Genomic DNA, 16,732 nt, shown 5'->3' on the forward strand with positions numbered 1-16,732 from the left:
TATTAAAAAAAATGTAAGTTTTTCTTGCTTCCACCATAAGATCCATGTAATGTTTAAATATTTTCCAAATAAAAGTACCAGCATATTGTCATTAGTGGACAATATTATAGATGGCTAATAAAAGCTGTTTCCATAATGTTTTTTCCAACAAAATTTGAAATTTGCAAGAGACCAAATGAATGACTTGCAAATTTGAAGCGAGGAGCAGTAGTGTTATTCAGACCAGCTCCTCTAGCTTGGAGCTGAGAACCAGTCCCTTGCCTTCACAGAACTAGTCACAGAAGACCTGTCTAAAGACATCTTTGCAGTCTCAGCCTTGGAAGGAGGCCAGAATTGGGGTGGAAAAATTACGGTCCACAGTTCCTCAAGTTAGGATTTGATTCACAGTTCACACCAGTTCTTCTCATCACTGACACACCAAAACACACAATTATGGTATTGAATGTCCTGTAGCCTGGAATGATTTTCTTTGAGTTAGCTGATGCTTGCACCACTTGCCAAAAGAGACAACCATCACCTGTGAAACAATGGTTCACCTCCAGCACTATTTTACTACCAACCTCTCTGCAAGGAATAGGTAGCAAGGGTAGCTTCAGCTTTCAGAAACCTCTTCAGGATTAGGACCTTCCAAAGCACAGCAAACTGTTAAAAATGTTGTAAATAAAAATGTATTCTGAGTATAGCTAAATGACTTTGCAGGAAGACATTCAAAGCGTCTAATTTAGTAACAGTCCGCACCATAAAATATTAGTCAAGTGCTAGCATAGCCATTAATACTCTTTTAACACAAAGCAATTTCACAGCCTCATTTACTAACTGGAATCTCCCAAGTCTAGTTGGTAATTGTGCTTTTTATTCACCTCAGTAAATTCCATTTACTGCTTTTTATCAGTTCCTTAGCATAAATGCATTGAATGTTGTTAAATTGGATTAATAGTTTTATATGTGATGTATGCTATATATACATTTAACTGAAGGTGTTTCAACTCATGACAGTCTTTTTTATAATGCACACTTGTATTTTGTATTTATTTTTTCCTCTCCCACTTGTAATATTTTTGTAATAGATATTTATGATATACGGTTTATAAATAGGGGTTTGTAGGGATCATGCAGTTCCTTTACATTGTTTTGACCTAAGGCAAGCTTAGGGATAAAATCTTTTCAGGTGGGTTAGAACCTAGATAAATAATTAGAACAGTTGTACAGTTATGCATTTTTTAAATTTACATCTGTCTAATTTTGCTTAAAACAGATGCAAAATTAGAGTATTGTGCACTGGCCTCATATTTTAAAATGCTCCTTTGGAGCACATTTTCAGAATTATAACCAGATGTTTACTTCAGTCTCTCTTGAGTTCCTTCATGATGTTTCCTGTAATTTTTTAAGTAAAATCTTGATAAAGACTGAAATTGTTAAATTAGGTATATAGTGCTCAAGTGCTTTCAAATGCTATGGCATTCAGCAGCTGGAGTACGTCAGTCAGATTGGTGTGTGTCTGCGTGAGAGGACTTTTTAGTCTGCAATTTAGTGACTAGTCAGACAGTACTCGAAAATAGCTGACTGATTAACTGACGTCATCAAGCACCATCTTCATTTATTTTTTTGTGTTATGTTCCCTGCTTTCCTACTGCTAAAAGACATGAGAGGGGCAGAAGTATAGAATCACATAATTGTGCCTCTTCAAGTCCTCTATGGAGCAGCATGAGAAGGCCAACACAGCAGCGGGTCTCGGCACTGGTAAGTAGGGGATGAACAAATAACCCAAGCCTTGTAGACGGCAAAGATGGAGGAAGAGAGGTTCCCATTGCAGGTGCCCTACAAGAATGAGGAGGAATACAATAGCTCTTATTTGCCTCAACTCATGCCAGTCCCAACGGTGCATACCTCTTCATGCACACATGATGCCAGCCTGGACTCTGCCCTCAACAGCATCACCTGAGCTCCTGTCTTCAGGGATCTGAGTTATTGACAAAGGAAGTTCAATGAAACTGCAAATAAAGGAAAGAGTAATCCAGAAGTGAAAAAGCTGAGAGCCTGAATGGAGAGGTTCAACTGTGAATCAAGAGGAAAGACTGATGCTGAGAAAGGCAAGATAGAGTCCCAGTAAAAATATCTGTATACATACATATATATGTATATATTTATAAACACTTGCTGTCATATTTTGAACCATAGGTGGGAGACAAGCAGAAAACACAAAAATGGTTTGTGGATCACACTGGCATCAGTTTGGGTTGATCTGTATCCCTTGTTCTGGCTTCCTCACTTGTGAAAAAGGCTCCTATCCTAACTTCCATGGTATATTTAACACATACTCCTATGTTTTGAAATACAAACTCTTTCATAAGGAGTCGTAATTGTTAGAATATTATTTAGGTACATCTCATGCACTTTTCTAGAAACTATTATAGAAAGTGTAATCAAATGTGGGAAAAACTCCTTAAAGTGTAAGGTACTGTAATTTCTTGTATCCCCTCAGTTTTTGCAAGTCTTTCTCCATCTCCAAGGATGTGGCACAGCAAATATGTCTGTGCTCTCACGTTTCTGTAAGAAGTTTCCCACACCCGCTGCAGTTAGGAAAACTCCCTTTGTGTTCTGAAAACTGCTGACAAGACTGGAAACTGATCCATTATTGGGCATAGGTTTCTGAGCATGAACTATTGCTAGATGTGGCAACTGTAACTTACACATCCTTCTGCAATAAATAGGACTGCTTCTACAGGCCTGTCAGCCTGACCTCGGTGCTGGGAAAGGTCATGGAACAGATCATCTTGAGTACCATTATGCGGCACATGCGGGACAACCAGGAGATCAGGCTCAGCCAGCATGGGTTTATAAAAGGGAGGTCCTGCTTCACTAACCTGGTCTCCTTCTATGACAAGGTGACCTGCTTAGTGGATGAGGGGAAGACGGTGGATGTAGTCTACCTGGACTTTAGTAAGGCCTTTGACACTGTCTCCCACAGCATTCTCCTGGAGAAGCTGGCTACTCACAGCTTGGATAAGTGCACTCTGCGCTGGGTTAAAAACTGGCTGGATGGCCAAGCCCAGAGAGTGGTGGTGAACGGAGTCAAATCCAGTTGGCGGCCGGTCACCAGTGGTGTTCCCCAGGGCTCAGTACTGGGGCCAGTCCTGTTCAATATCTTCATTGATGATCTGGATGAGGGCATTGAGTGCACCCTCAGTAAGTTTGCAGATGACACCAAGTTGGGTGGAAGTGTCGATCTGCTGGAGGGTAGGAAGGCCCTACAGATGGACCTGGACAGGCTGGATCAATGGGCTGGGGCCAACTGTATGAGATTCAACAAGGCTCAGTGCTGGGTCCTGCACTTGGGTCACAACAACCCCATGCAACGCTACAGGCTTGGGGAGGAGTGGCTGGAGAGCTGCCTGGCAGAAAAGGACCTGGGGGTGTTGGTTGACAGCTGCCTGAACATGAGCCAGCAGTGTGCTCAGGTGGCCAAGAAGGCCAATGGCGTCCTGGCTTGTATCAGGAATAGTGTGGCCAGCAGGACCAAGGAGGTGATAGTGCCCCTGTACTGGGCACTGGTGAGGCTGCACCTCAAGTACTGTGTTCAGTTTTGGGCCCCTCACTACAAGAAGGACATCGAGGTGCTGGAGCGTGTCCAGAGAAGGGCAACGAAGCTGGTGAAGGGTTTAGAGCACAAGTCTTATGAGGAGCGGCTGAGGGAGCTGGGGTTGTTTAGTCTGGAGAAGAGGAGGCTGAGGGGAGACCTTATTGCTCTCTACAACTACCTGAAAGGAGGCTGTAGCGAGGTGGGGGTCGGTCTCTTCTCCCAAGTAACAAGCGATAGGACGAGAGGAAACAGCCTGAAGCTGCGCCAGGGGAAGTTTAGGTTGGATATTAGGAAAACTTCTTCACCAAAAGGGTAGTCAGGCATTGGCACAGGCTGCCCAGGGAAGTGGTTGAGTCTCCATCCCTGGAGGTATTTAAAAGAAGGGTAGATGTGGTGCTTGAGGACATGGTTTAGTGGTGGACTTGGCAGTGATAGGTTAACAGTTGGATTTGATGATCTTAAGGGTCTTTTCCAACCTTAACGATTCTATGATTCTATGATGTCACGGGAGCATATGACTTTTGTGTTATTTAATCATCTATGGCAAACAGTTGGGCATAGAAAAATATTCTGCTTGGGAAACATGAGGTGTGTTTGACAAAAAGTAACATGAAGTAAGCTGTAATGGTCAGGAATGAAGTCACTAAAGGCAGGAGGAGATAGGAAGGCCTCACCACTGCCATTTGTCTTCATCAAGGAAGTCTACACAGTCTTCAAACCAAGCTAAGGGTGACCCAGTAGCTCAGTTCTAGTTTCGGTCTCAATATTGTTGTACAACAAAAAGAGACTGTTCACTCCTAAGAAATATCACTGGCTTTGCTCCCAGGGTGAATAGTCCCATTTCTGATGACTGTCATGCACTAACAAAAGTTGAGTGATATTTGTAATCCTTTATTTTCTTTCATTCGAGGGATAGAAACAATGATTCAATTTTAATCGTCCAGTTTTTCACTTCAAAAAACAGCTTCCATCTTTGATTCAATTCAAAAAGTAGTCTTATTATTTGCATACAAAGCGTATTTTATTATGATGTTTTTATCTCTGAAATCTGTAACATTTTATTACTGTACTAGGGGCAGATGTCGGTGATGTATTTCTTTCTTGCATGCAGCAATCCATTATAGGTGTTGTATTTCCTGTGTTAGGAATTATCATTGATAAAATACACAAAACTCACATGAATTTTCACTGAAGACAAAGCAAGCTTAACTTTTTGAGTGCAAAATGTCAGCCTATATACTCTGCTTTGGGATATTTTTGTTTTTATTTAAATCTTCTGATTTTTGTTTACTTTCTGCTTAAGGAGGAATTGTAACTGCATGGTCAGATGCTGTCCCACTGAAATCAATGTTTTAGAAATAGAACCATGCTAAGGTACAGTATGAGCTCTTCAAACTTGAGACCAAACAGGGAGACAGGGAGACCGACGAATTGATTGTCAACTACACTGACAGATCTCATTCATTACTTTTGGTGTAGTTAAGGGAGGTTTCTTTTTTTTTAATAACTACAGCAATTAATTTGGAATTCAAAGTACCATTGGAATGCAAAATCATGACCAACAGAAAAACTGAAGCATATTGTTTCTGTCAACTGAGATGGCTTTTCTTCCATACTATGCTTGACAGTAGTTTATATCTTTTGCCAGAATGCTGCCAAAAATCTTTTAAGACCTTTCCATTTTTCTTTGTTGGAAGAGCATCATAAGGGTTGGATGGAAGACAGAAATCCTTCCATATGCCCCATAATCTTTAATTTAGGAAAATTCAACTTCTGACTCTATTTTTGCATTGCTTACTGTCTTGATCAAGCAATCCTACCAGGCTCCAAAATGTGATCGTCCCAGAACCAGCCATCAGGATGACTCAAGTTTGGTTTTTTATTTGTTTTTTTTTTTTTTATTCTTATTCCTTTTTAGGTACATGACCTCATATTGACAGTGCTACAGGTAGCATAAGGGAGCTAGTTTAATTAAATAAAAGTCAAAGAGAGATAGTCGAGGCAATTAAGACAATTATAGTTTCCTTTGCTGAGGAGGAAGAGAGGGAAATGTGGTTTTTTGGTTAATAAAATATTGTTCAATATTTAACTTAGGGTAAAATAATGCTAATAGAAAGAGTGGACAATGCTACCAAGTAAGAAGCAAATTCTTTTCTACTTCTCAAAAAAGAACTATTTACCTGCAACAGCAAGCCCCTCTGTTACTTCATAGAATATTAATAAAGAGATTGCCACCACTTGTTTTTTTTTTTTTAATTAACAGTTGCTACCTTTTTAGTACAAGACTTTAAAGAAAGGATTGATCTTCTCATGTATGAGAAACTTCTTTTGTTCTGTCCATTGTGCCTATATTTGTGGAATACATGTTGTAGTCTGTCTTATGTGGCAAAATGCACATTAAATACTTACACACAGGCAAATCTTGCACCTTACATTGATAAAAAAATCATCCCTGTGAGTGTTGAAAACTCCTTTTATGTGAGCCCCTCGGTCAAGAGCATTTTAGTCAAATGAATATTTGTGTAATGGGAATACAAAAGAGGGTGTGTGTCTGTGCATATTCACTGAAATAAGTATTCATCTACCTCTCTAAGCAGCCGATATTGGTATAAAAATCAGAAAATTTTGACTCTTTTACTTAATAGTTCCTTCATTTATTCCTGAAGGGTTTTGTCATTAACCTGCTTTCACCTGTGACAGCCACAGGTAAATCTCAGATTAAAATTTCTATTCCAATCTAAAATGAATCCTCTCTAATATTGCCTGAGGGTGCTTAGGTTATGAATTTTGTGGTGTGTTAGGATACTCTTCAGTGATAAGAAAAGAGCAGAGATTAGATATGTTCCAAGCTGTGTATATGTTCTCTCTTTCAAACGGCTGAGAGAAGCAGCCTTTAAAGGAATGTTTCAAATTTTTTTTTCCTGAATTGATATGTGCTGTATTTCTTTCTTACACAAGGTGACAACATGTGTGAGATGTAAAGACTAGTTTGCTCAGGCAATTACCCCTTGTTGATAGCAGATTATTTCCTCTGGCAAACTTGAAAATAACTTGTTGGTGTATAAGTTACTGCTGTTCTGGGGATGCAGTAATTTACTCTCTTGTCTCTTTTATGAGCATATTTATTTTAATCAGTAGAGTTTGGAATGGCTCTTTTTCATCTAACTCCATTTCTTTTGGAGTTATGCACCCTCTTATAATGTAACAAAGGAGAGTGCACTTGCACACACAGGAGAAAAGAGATTTGATGTATTGCAGAAGAGCATTCCTTATATAGGAAATCATATCCCATGCTCTTTTTCCGTGTAAAGAATGTAACATTCATTTTCTACAGCAGTGGCCCAAATTATTTTTCTGAATAAGGCAATGTTTCACCTCAGTGAGTTACCAGACATTATCACTCACAGATGAGAACAGTGTCTCAGAAAATAGTGATCACATGCAATTGGGCTATGGGATTGTGCCACAGAAAATCAAGACTTGATTTCTTTTGGGCTGTTTGCTTATGTTTGTTTGTTCCTTTTTTTTTTTTTTTTTTTTTTTTTACTTTAAAAGCGTTAAAATAAAATATGCATTTTGTGGAGTATCTAATGAATGGGATATTTTGCAGAAAAGATCAGATACCATAAATGAAAAGATACCTGTCAAACAAAATTCTTAGTGTACGCTTGAACATGAAAACAGAAATTAAATTTAAAATTGAAACCCTCTGGCTGGAGAGCTCTCTCCATGTAGAGATATTTAGAATTTGATTCTACTCTCTAAACCTCAAGACTCATTTCACTGAAGTATGTGGAGCTATTTCCATGGCAAGGCACTATTTCAGCCGAATGTAGCAGACACTGGCCTAAATATGAACTAAAAATGTACCTCGTAACGGTTTGCATAGCCTGGGCCAATATACGATTATAACATCATTGATAAAATATTAACACCAAAACTATCACAGTACCTAGTTAAATACATTAATAATTGAAAACATTGCCAAACAAGCATGTTTTCAGTTCCTGCTTAAAAATTAAGAGCCTGCCTTGGTGCATGTGAATAGCCCACATTAAAATTAATGGTACTTTTTTGAACATTATAGCTTTTTAGAATAGGAAATAAGTGTCATCACACACCATGGGGCAACTGTTGCTAAATATTAACCTTTTTAGTAACCTCACTATGGCTGTGGACTCTCAACCTTTTTGCATGTATCTCACCTGACTTATGTTTTTTTTGCTTAGTGCTGTCATCCCTTCTGCTGATACTCCTTTTCATTCTGTTGAATAAAATCAGATTTTTTCTTCACAGCATGCTCAGAAAACAAATGCTAAAGCGAGCTTTGTGTCCATGTTCCTGTGCACTCTGGTGAAGTATACTCTGCCCTTAATCTGTTTTGTTTGCAGAAGTTACATTTATTTTCCTCTGATATGTGACGTTCTTCCAAGATCTATTGTGGTTGATTCGTGATTCAATACTCATACGCTGTATGTTGGAGATACCATTAGTTCCCATAATTTGTCTTTTTCTCCCTAACGCTGCTGATGCATGTCCTCCATTACTGGTTTGTCTGGATTCTAAGGGGAAAAAATTTAGATCTGTGAGTATTTCTATTTATATCCCTTCTTGTCGGTAAGAATAGTAGCTATTTCCCTGTCACAAAATGACCTGTTGATATTTGTTGATTCCATGCAATGTCAGTTGCTTAATTTAGTTAAAGGGTTCTGCAATTTTTTACTAAGAATTCACATGCAAGATTATCACAAACAGTTTCTAATGAAAAGCTTTAGCAGGAATCTTTTGAGTTTCTAAAAAGTTGCATGCACTTTTTTCTAAACTTTCTCTACATTTTAACATTATGGTCTGTGCTAGAACAGCCAGGCAGAAGTGTCAAAATATCAGAAAACAAGGAGCCGTCATGGTTGTGACTTAATCAAGCCTGGAAAAGCACCAAAATATACCATGCAAAGATGTTATCATTTCTTGGCACATTGTTGAGAATTAAGAAATTTGAACAGACTATACAAGGCCTGCAAAGTCTTCCAAAGTCATTTTGATATTAACATAAGACCAGGAAAGTTTGAAATCATCAAGAAAATCTTTCAGGAACTCCTATATTTGCTATGCATTCATGTCAGAGGTGTACAAGGAAGGAGTAAATGTTAGAATAAAAGCCAGTTCTCATGGACATTATTCCTGAAATATCAATAGGAAAGCCAGATAAATCCTACCACCAGGGAACAGAGCTGCTTCCTGCAGCAGGCAGAGCACTGAAATGGCAGCTCACATCTGAAAGGCAAACCAAGGATACTCAGGCTGAAAGCAAGGAAGACCAGACTTTGAAGAAGAGTGACTGCCAAGTATGATGGACATTCCCCTCACAGTGAGGGCAATGTGTGATGATAAACCACGAAAACTATTTATCACATCAAAATCCATATGAAGTTCAATACAAACACTGAAATCTTCTGGAGTCAGTTCTGTTTGAGGAGAACTTGAGACATTCTTGTGAAAGAATGCTTTACCAAGGACACTAAACAAAGGTTATAACTGCAGATTTGAAAGACACAAATAGAAAAAAAGTTCTTCAGAACTGTTGATGTACTTCGATTTTTAAAGATAATTTTCCTGGTCTACTACAGGCTATATATTCCCCTTTTTGAGTAAACCCCATGGGAAGGTAAGCACAGGCATTGTGTATTTGTGCAACCCTTGAAAAGTTTGATACATCATTCCCTTTGGACCAGAAGGCCAATGCTTGTGGAAGGCAGGCAGCTAACATTTTCAATATAACGTGGTGTCCCAATTAATACATGTGATCCCTGTTTGAGTTGTATTTTCAATTGCACTCCATTCCACTGCCATGTAGACCTTCAAGACTAGAGGTGAGATCTCACCTCATGATCTTTTTGCCATCCCTGACTTGTTCAAAGCCTCTCAGAAAGGCAGAACCCAGAGATGGGGACTTCTGCTCATCAAAGCAGCAGTGGCTTACAGTGGCGATCACACAAGGTGTTTGCAGCATGATGCTATGGAAGCATGACACAGCAAACAGCTGAATTTTGCAGTTTTTCCAGTACCATGTCTACTTGAGTGGAGCGAAACTTCCACATAATCAGCTATCCAGAGTCTATCATTTGTCACACACTGAACAAAGCCCTGTTTCAATGGTGGGAAACCAGTCGTCCTGAATACAAAAGGGCTTTTTCATGTCCTTCTGTGTATGAATAGGTTAGTATGTCTTTAAATTGTTTGTGAGCCCTCTAGCTGTGCATTCAGTGCTGTAGGCAAGAAACAGCCAGAATACGAGACTAACTAGGGCCTGAACATTTGTGAATAACCCATCAAAGACATTTATTTGAAGCCTACTCAGTTGATGTGTTTTTCTCGCATTCAGTAAAGGCATAAAGGATGCAACATTTCTTTACTGATGCATATTGAGTAAGACAGACAATCACCTTGTCTTCTTTCAGTAAAAAAGTGAATAGATCTCTGTCGCAGCAATTACAAACATTTTTTTTTTTTGTATAGCAGTCATATGAGTAACAGTGCAATGCAGGATACGGTTACAGTTCACACAATATTTTAAATAGTATTTTTGCACCTCTCTGTGTGATACTTTCCTAAGGTTCTGTACCCTGGAGGACCTTGGTCACTGGGAAACAAATAAAAGCAACAAAACCAAAACATCTTTGTATGAGTATTTTACAAATCGGTGATGGATTTTACACTTTCCTGCTATGTGCCAGACAGGAGAGAATGGACTGGCATGAGAGCCTGCAAGCAAGTTAGCAAAACTGTAAATGGAAGATGAGCATGGCACTGGCAAAGCAGTGAGATCCAGGGCTGGGTGAAAGACTCGATGTAATCATGATGTTTGAAAGGAAAAGACTTTTTCTTTTCCTTGGAAGCACTTACAATCTATACAGAAGAGACTCGAGTCCTCTTCTTGTTTTCACCGGTCAAATATCCATGAACGGCTTTGTTTCCAAGCAAAAATTTGTTTCATTTTGTCTCCAACACAGGAGCACCTATCACTGTGAACATTGCTACTGCTGGCATAGACTCCACGATAACTGAAGCACAGGAGAATCTTCCATTTCATCTGCAAGGAAGCATTTAACCTCTAAGTGCTGAGCACACTTCATTCATGTAAGCAGAAGATGAGTGTAGATTTCGATATACTTAAAACAGCAACTTTTAGATATCACTGAGAGGACAACATTAAAGCTTGTCCTCTTCACATTTCTGTTTACAGATTTTTGTCACTGTCAATAGCCTACTTGTACTTTGCAAACATTCAGCAGAGTCAGTGTCTGATGACTTTGAATGGCCTGAACTCTTAAAATCTTCCCGTGAGCAGATTCTTAGAGGAGGTTAAATGAAATGCATTTAGCTGAGCTCATGAAGACTCCAGAGAGATCAGTGCTTGTAGCTGGCAATTTGAGATTAAATGCTGCTCTGAGAAACAGTGTAAAAACCCCTTTGTCTGTATTTTGAGAAGTTAGAAGTGTTCACAGGCAGTAAGCCTCACCAATAAGTCTAAAACACAGAATGGCATCAAAACACAGTCTCGCTTGGGAAAAATAAACTGGAATTACTATCCAGGTCAAAACTATCCTTTGGACTAGCAAGAATATTTCAAGAAGACTAAAGGAAGTAGAAAAATATCAGACTCAGAGGGAAACTGAACTGGTCTGCATGAATATTTTCTTTGGCACTTAGAAGTTAGGTGTTTTTGGAACCACTGTACTTCAGACCCATCCAAAGCAAGTACTTCACCCTCCTCCTGCCTCCTGCCTGAGATCTGCCATGCTGGTGACAACTGGCAGTGCTTGGCTCTGACGACCTGTCAATAAAGGGGATTTGTGGTCACAGTTAGCATGGAGGCAGGATTTTAAGTGTTTTTAAGAACTTCCATCAAGAGTGTAAACAATTTTCTCTTGGGCTCCCTCTATTCTTACAAATAAAGTGTTTTAAAGGGATAATGTTCCACACATGAATAGTTAGGCTTTTTAGTGCCTACTATTACCTGTGGCTCAGGTTCTTTGAAGCCTCAGTTGACTGTTTAATTATTACTCATAAAGCTTTCACAGATAAGTGTTTCCCAGTGTTTGAAGCTGATGCAGGAGAGTGATGGCGAACACCCACTTCCACTCATAAGCACCACTGCACATTGGATTGGGACGATGCTAAACAGGATTTTGTTTCTCTATTACTGATCTGCTGTGTGGTCCTCTTCAAGCCATTTTACTTTGATCTTCTTTGTGCTACACCAGTCTAGACCAGAAAGTTACTATAGGAGCTGCAGCAACTATTTTGCTGGGTGCTGCTTTAGATGCTCCAACTTGGGGTGGTGCAACCACAAAACAAGTAAGTCTTGCAAGATTTCTTGGTGTATTTGATGTAATTATGACTATAGAATAATAGGTTGTTTGTGAATATCGTATCCATGCTTGTGCATGAATATAAAGACACATATGCAGCATGTATATTTTATACATGCACATTTATGTATATATACAGATTTCTACCTCTGTGTTTATTTATGTAGCTATATATGTACATGTAATTAGTGCCATTATATTGGAGATTCAAGTAACCTTTGTGTGATACATAAGAAATAAAGCAAATATCATGCTACTCTGTGTAGTTCTCTTACCCTTTCAAAACAAGCCTCAAGTTGAAGGCACCACTTTGCTAATTAATTATGTTTTGTCCTTGTTGCCAGTTTTAACCTACAGCATTGTCTTAGGCGGTACACTAAGACCAGAAAGATAATGACAGATGCATTGTGACATTCCCAGTGCAAGTCATGTTACAGTCCTACTAGTACTAATTTTGCCAGCTAAAGCAAAGGTGATGCTTCTAAATAATAGCTAAGCAAAACCATTACAGAGCATTACTAGCAGGTATGGAGGGCTCCTATGGCTCATTTATAACAATGCAAAGCCACAGACCTGTTATCTTTATTAGAACGATTTTCTCTGGTTTGTGATTTGTGACACCAGCAAACAACCAATCCTGTGTGCAGCCTCGGCACCAGCAGCAGTTCGGGATCAATGTGGGTGTTAATGACATTGTGAGTAGATAAATACAGGGGCAGGAATCCAAATCCCACAACGGCCCTCTTGCAGTTAATGCCATCTCTGCAAATGGCATATTCTTGGAGTGAGTCCAGGAGCCGTGGTCACAAGATGAACTTTCCCTGACTTTGCGATGCATTAACATCCAGCGCACCCAGGGATCCGCAGCCGTTGGTTATGAATCACTCAGAGGCCCCTACGTGTATTTTCTGAATAAGTGTCAGCAAACGTGTTCTGCCCACACTAAAGAGTACAATTGTTTAACACTTTGTCAGGCAGTTACTGTGAGTTGTATCAACACACGAGGATGTGTCTTTTATAATTTAGTTGGAATGGATTTTTCACTCATGAATCAATGAGCGGCTTGCAGACTGAGTAGTATTTGCTTCCTGAAAGGCTGTATGATATCAGCAAGGTCAGTTTACTGTCATTTTTTTTTAAACAGGAAAAAAAAAATACTTAAGGGGCATTTAACATATTTTGACAAGGTGACCCACAATTATCCATTAGTGTTGTATTTGTCTAAGCCCCTCTGCATTGATACGCAAGGACCATGTAATAGTTCATTGATGTCCCACTTGGGGGTGGGGAATAAGGCAAGTGGGACTTCTCCAAGGTCTTTCACAGCCAGAATGCATCTAGCTATTGCCGTATTGATTAAACATTTGGATAGTTAATCAACACAGTTAAGCCCTTTTAACCTGTCATTTGCTGTATACAAAAAAAAGGAGCCATGAGGATGCAATTTTTACTTTCAACTTTAACATAAAACCATATCTTAGTAGGCAATAAGGACATAGAAGATACTGTGAGTTAGACATGGTCCCTGATTCAAATACCAAGCTGCAATACAACCTTGAGGTGTTAGTCAGAGGCAGAGTTATCTTAATTCCTGCAAGTTTTATCTGGAGCAATGATAAACTGCATGTTTATTGAAGAAAGCAATATTTTTGCTTTTTTTCCTACACTGGAGAGAAGCTAGAGCTAGTTTCCCCGTTCTTCCGTTGCTAAGGATTTTATTCAGATCTGTCACACCTGTGAGAGGGTATTTTGGGGGAATGGGGAGACATCCACCTGTAATGTGTAGAACTCATTAAATTATATCAGAATTCTTTTGTTATTTACATTAATTCTTGCAGGGATGCATGGGAGAGAAGCCCAAAACAAACACCAAATATCTGGAGTTGGAGTCATTTTGCCACTATCTCTACTTCCTTTGCTGCATGACCTCCAAAGCATCAGAAACAGAGGGGTGTATTCTGAGCTGCAGTAAAGTCTCATAATTGCACTGGCTTCAAAGGGTCCAGAGGATTTACACTAGCTGAAGATAAAACAAGAGGGGCTTTTGGTATGTGGGAGAGCCTGCAAAGCAGTCCCCTTGTTTGTTACTGCCTCTCTGCAAGATGAGAAATAGTCTGACTTGAGCCAGCTGTGGGTAACACCAGTTGGTGAACAGCCTGGCTCAGAGGGAGGATCACAGGTCCCTTTCCTACCTGCACAGTGTTTAGAGCATCACATCTGTGAACTGCCCATTGCATTAAGGATTTATTGCAAGTGCCAGCTCCCATTTCTCGTTAACCGCCATTTCAAAGTAGCTCATACCTCTACAAATAAACTCTGCTCCGGGTATACATTCAGGGGGTTCACTTCTTTGCACCCGTGAAGGTTGCCTTTAGTTTGAATACAGAGGATGTAGCACCAGAGCCTCTGTAAATGGACTTGACCGAAAGGAAGGTTAATAGAGTAGGGGGCACAGCAAAACTGCAAAATAAATAAGTAAAGGTATTGCTACGTCTACTTAAACTATTTAACTGAGAAGCTCAGTAAATGGTCTTACATTACATTACATATTAAGCACTAACATGCAACTCTAAAGAGTGAGCATCTTAAAATGCACTAGTTCAATTGGAATAATTTGCATAGAAATGTACTTGGGAAAGATGGAGAAAAAAACCAGCTGTTTCATTCCTGTGGTCTTTCTATGGCAGTACTGTTTTGAGAGTGTGGTTAAGCTGTATGCCATAGACAAACTAAACCCAAATAAACTTGGGTTGTAATTTTCTCTTTGTACAACACATTATAAGAAAGAAATTAATGGCCCAAATGTAATGTTTACCTATGTTCTGAGTTTATGTGGAAGGTACTTGTGTGACTTAAAAAAACAGGTATCTTGTTAGCAGGCAGTGTTGACCGTGTTAATAGAATTGAATTTCTGAGAATGCCTGCTGTGAACTAAACTTTAACCAGCAGCTAATCTACACGTTTGTTTGGTTAGCAGAAGATCATTAACTTCTCTCTAAGGTACCTTCTTAAGAATTATTGGGCAATTTCTAGATGGGCGTAGAAACTGAACCAAAATCTGATCTATGTTTGTGGAATCAAACACAGATGACAAAACTGTTCTGCTCTGCTCTGTGTCTCCCCTTCCTCTTCACTGTTTACTCTAGTACTTTTATCACAGGGATGTATCTTGGCTTTTGCCCTTGACAATATTGAGTTAAGCGTGAAGAACATTTCTGTAAAGTTCAGTGTTGCCCAGACCAAGTTCAAGTAAGAATTTTAGGAAATTTTGCAGTAATAATCCTGTAAATAATTCTCATTTTAACTATTGATTTTAGACTTGCTGTTTCCAGAACTCAAGGTGTGAATCATCTAGACATGAGTTTTTAAAAATAATATATTTTAAAAATTAACTGCAATCTCTGATCTTTGTGTTCCTCCATTATTTATCAGTTAAATGGTTGTGAAAATAGTTAACTGCAGTTCGTGATAGTTAACTACAGTTTGTGATGCACCTGGACACAAAGGAAATGTTAGAAAAAGAAGCAACGTGATACTTAAATAAAAAAGAATGAGCGTGTTGAAATTACTTGTTCTGAGATTCAGGTTCCAGACAATGTTATCCACATCCTGAACAAAATGGAAGTTGGTAGGTACCTCTTAAAACTACCTGGAACTCTACAAAAACATGTTTATTCTGAAACAGAAGTCCCATTGGATTGGCTTCTGTTACAGAACATCAAACTCATACAGCTTAAGCTGTCAAGTGTCAGATAATTAACACTGGGAGTCATAATAAGGTAGTTTAATAATTTGATTTACTAAGGAAAAGAAAATTCCCAAAGTCAATGTACTAAACCATAATTGAAGGTAATTAATTCAAATGTTCTCATCTGCCTTGACTACTATGCCAGAGGTGGTGGGAAGCTGCAGAGTAGTGTCCAAAGTCCAGGAGGAACCCACTGGTGGCACTGACACCCACACCTACCCCAACTTCAAAAGATTTCCAGCACTCACACCAGCACTGAAGTTCAACTCTAAGCATTCCAGAGCTGCCATCCCTCTTTGTTATTTACAAGGCAGCTTCCACTTCTGAATTTTGACCAACTTTTAAAACATCTTTGCTGTAAGACATCATTGGTGCTCCATCCTGCTGCTGGAGATGGATGCATTGAAGGGTCTTACAGCTCCGTGTTCCCAGTGCATTCAGACCAGAAAGAAGATAAAAGGACCTTGTTGCCATCCTTCTCTTCCCCTTTTAATAGAATTTATCCAGCAACTGCCATTATCATTGGAATATATTGATACATTGTCTAATTTCCTATAGCTGAACTGATCAAAAATTACAAATTAAACAAAACGTGTTCCCTCACATTAAGAAGTGTATTTCAGGTGAAAGTGAAACCATTTTGAAGTAGCGTAACATTATGGAATGGCAATGAGAAGCAGAACAAAAAGGAAAAAGAAATAATGTCATCAATATTACATCTTTTAATTCACAGTTAATGCATTTGTTTTCTGAGCTGGTGGAGTATAAATGTCAAATCAACCACTTTTAATTAAAAGTCATATTACTCTTTATCTTATACAAAAGACCAGTGTTAACTTCCCCATTTATTTTGCAGTTTCCAGTTATTTAAAGAATATGCTGTGCTTTAGGATTGTAATAAAATATTCAAAAAATATCTCAACATCAAAATCCTTTTAATGGCAAATGACCGAAAAGTTTTTCAAATTCACTTCTGGGTTTTTTTTTTAAGGGAACCAATGATTCTTTTAGCAGTTAGTTACTGAGTTTTTC

This window comes from Platalea leucorodia, assembly GCF_965183815.1.
Source record: "Platalea leucorodia genome assembly, chromosome: Z".
Lineage (NCBI taxonomy): Eukaryota > Metazoa > Chordata > Aves > Pelecaniformes > Threskiornithidae > Platalea > Platalea leucorodia.